We start from the raw sequence: 3,931 nt of genomic DNA, 5'->3' as shown, positions 1-3,931 counted from the left end.
CCCCCCCCCCCCCCCATCTGCTGTTTTCTGGCTCCTCTGGGTGGCCTGGTACCACGGCAGAGTGTCAAGATGCAGAGCGGGAGCAACCGAGTAACGTCCGTTCCCTGATCTGCTGTGAGGAATGAAGCAGGGAGTGCTATGCTCACAGCACTTCCTGCTTCAGCGCTATAAAAACCCAGGCTAAAGTGCTGGGTAAACACACAATCAAGCAAAATCCTGCGCTTGATAGTCTGTGCTTGATAGAGGCCACCACCTAAAATTGGTGGAGAAAAGATTTAAGCACAAGGGGCTTCTTCCCAGTTAGAGCGGTTAGGGTCTGGAACTCGCTGCCACAAGTAGTGATGTCAGCTAAAAGTGTGGAATCATTCAAAAAGCATTTGGACAATTTCCTCCAAGACGGTAACATACAAGATCACACAGGGACTCACACACACGCATACACATGCAGAATCACATACATACACGCAATAGGTTGAACTTGATGGACCTTATTCAACCTCACTTACTATGTTACCTTAAAAAGCTGTCACATAGGGACTTGTTAGCCCCTAACAAGTTAAGTGAAAAAAAAGGAGATAAGTAAAAACATATGAAAATAAATGGAAAAAAAATTAAAACCAGCCCTGCCATCTGATTTGTGAGCCATGCACGTGTATGTAAACAGGGAGTTCTAATTAAACCTGACCTCCTTGAATTTTAGTTCACTACCTCTACTCTATAGGCACTGTAAGTGTCTTCTTTAACCGCTTGAAGACCAGGTGTTTAGATCCCCCTTCCTGGCCAGGCCATTTTTCAGTGTTCAGCGCTGCAGAACTTTGACTGACATTTATTCCGTCATGCAACGCTGTACTGAAATTAATTTTATACCAATTTTTGGGGACAGATAGAGCTTTCTTTTGGTGGTTTTTAATCACGACTGGGGGTTTTATTTTTTACTATATTCAAGAGAAATTACTGAAATTTTTTTTTTTTACATTATGTTATAAAACAACTAATATTACCCACTTTTTTGGTAAAATATAAAAGACGGGGTCAAGTCGGGTAAATAGACACCAAACATGTCAAGCTTAAAAATTGTACGCACTCGCAAAAAACTAGCATACCCAAAATTGGCCATAGGCGACGCTTTAAAAGCTTTTACAGCTCATCAGTTTAGTGTTATCAGTGATTGATGGCCCTAAAATTATTGCTCTCATTCCGACGTTCGTGGCGATATGTGCGGCCTAATGGGCGCAATCGTCGTTTTCGCAGGTATGCGCACCTGACGCATGTTTACATGCGTGTATGTAGGGGTGGGGACTTAAAAAAAAAATTGTTTTTTAAATTCTTTTTTATGTGTTACTTTAAAAAAAATGTGGGGGGAAACTTTAAACTTTAATTTTTTTTCCTTTTTCACTTAATTTTATTGCTATCACAGAGGGGGCTGATGGTGGGGGGGGGGGGCGCACGTCGCAGGACCTCATACAAGCGATCCGCCGGCTCTGTAGCCGGAGGATCGCTTGTATATTAATGGGTATCGCTGCCTGTTTTCAAATAGCGGCGATTTCCCGCTCACGCGCGGATGTAACAGGATGTGTATACACACTCAGTTACATCCAAGAAGCTCCCGGCCGGCCGTGTATACACAACGGCTGGCCGGGAGGTAGTTAATGAAACGATAGACGAGCCCATGGTAGGGACCACCAACTTCTCCTCGAAATTATGCCGCTGGGCAAACCATGTAGGGTGAAATACGTTTCTAAGGGTAATTTCCGTTTTCAGACAACACATGTTAACAGCGAGTGAACAGGAAATGTTTTAAAAGGCTTAGATAATTTCAAGGACCCTATTAAGAAGGGTCAATGCAGCTGGTTCTAACTGCAAATCATGTCCACAAAGACAGAAAATGTGGCCTTCGGCTTAAGGAAAACATGAGGGAACAGGTCCTCCTTTTTAGAGGGCTACTGAGAACTGGAGACAGTCCTTTCCTTTTCCTCTAAAAGTGAAAAAGCAAATAGAGGAGAGTCAGAGACTCCTTGCAGCCCCATAATAATAAGTATCAAAGTAATTAGCCATTTCCCCCATAAAATACCCCATGACAGCAAATAATTCCTTTCTAAATAGATCAGAGGTGGGTGGCCCAGATGTGGCAGCAGAGTACCTTGAAGCTAGCAGCAAATGAGAAAAGGAGCACAGCATGGGACTGACCCCTATGCTGTCCCCAGAGGGTGTTGAACTTTGCCCCCACACTAAACTCACGAAAATACTGAGAGGGTGCACCCTGTAAACAGACATTGAGTCAGCAGCAGGGATAGTGAGCACTGATGCTGCAATAGGCTTGTGCAACAGTGTGGGAGTGAAGCTCCCTGAGAACATTGGCAGTGTAGCAGCAGCAAAGCTAGTTTGAAGTGCAGTACTGAACTTGGGGAGGGGCTGTGCAGGCACCATTTCCAGCCCCTAGGCTGCAAGGGAAGGCCAATTTTAATTACCTTAACCACTTGAAGACCAGGTGTTTAAACCCCTTCCTGCCCAGGCCATTTCTCAGTGTTCAGCGTTGCAGTATTTTGACTGATATTTATTCCGTCATGCAACGCTGTACTGAAATGAATTCTATACCATTTTTTGGGGACAGATAGAGCTTTCTTTTGGTGATATTTAATCACCACTTGGGTTTTAGTTTTTTACTATATAATGAAAAAATCACCGTAAATTTTGAAAACATCATGTTTTCCCTACGTTATGTTAAAAAACATTTATTCTTACCCATATTTTTGGTAAAACATAAAAGACGGGTTCACATCGAGTAAATAGACACCAAACATGTCAAGCTTTAAAATTGCGTGCGCCAGCAAAATCGCAATAAAATACCATACCCAAAATTGGCCATAGGCGACGCTTTAAAAGCTTTTACCGCTCATCAATTTAGTGTGAAAAGTGAATGGCCCTGGGGGCGCATGCGAGCGGCTGATCTACATAACATTTTTCAACTACCACCATTTTATTCTATAGGGTCTTGGCATTCAGAAAATATAATGTTGGGGGGTTTTACGTCATTTTCAGGCCTAAAATGTGGAATATAACATGGGTGCAAAAATGGAAAAAAGGGCCTCAGTCATGAAGGGGTTAACGTGGATTCCTTGATATTATGAGGACCCGAAGCTGGAGTTGTTGACCAGCTATCTCCACTCTCCTGCGTCTAAGGCTGCCTCTCTACCTTACTCCCCCCCTTTCTACCCTTCCTTCCTTGCTTTACCCTCTTCTCTTCTCGCTGACCTTGCCTTTCTCTCCCTCCGTAGGTTGTCTCCCCCTCCCCCCCCCCTGGGAACCAGGTTACCTGGGCCCCCTCTCTGTAACCTTGACCCGAAGCCCAAGGTAATAGGATAATACTCTGTAACCTAGGACCCTACTGTTTCTTGGGACTTCCCCTAGATTATCTACCAGTTCATAACTTTACTTTGTATTGTATGTTCATTGTACTGCATTTGGTACTTGACATTGGATGTATGTGTAAATACATTTGTTTATCTGTTTGCAAGACAAAAAAATAAAAACTTTTTGGAAGAGAAAAGTGAATGGCCCTAAAATTATTGATATTTGCAGTGATATGCAACATGTGCGACATAATAGTCGCTTTCGCTCCTAAGCGCACCCAACGCATGTTTGCGCGTGTGTATGTGGGGCTGGGGACTTTTTTAAATAAATTGTGTTTTTTTAATCCTTTTCTTATTTTCCACTTCACCAGCTTGTTTCGAGCTTCTGTAGCCGGAGAGTGACAGCGGAATGCGCAACTGATGTAATATACATCACTTCCGCATTCTGACACCAGAGAGGAGCTCGAAGGGAGATTGTGTACTGATCTTTCCCTGAATTCCTGTCACAGAGTTGCCGAGCTAGTCCTGGGCCGCCCCAGGCACAGCTGATCTCGGGACCAGCACTGCAAAGGGGGGGGGGG

This window comes from Nanorana parkeri, unplaced genomic scaffold (assembly GCF_000935625.1).
Source record: "Nanorana parkeri isolate BGI_ZX_2015 unplaced genomic scaffold, ASM93562v1 scaffold1630, whole genome shotgun sequence".
In the NCBI taxonomy this organism is placed as follows: domain Eukaryota; kingdom Metazoa; phylum Chordata; class Amphibia; order Anura; family Dicroglossidae; genus Nanorana; species Nanorana parkeri.
This window is presented reverse-complemented; position numbering follows the sequence as displayed.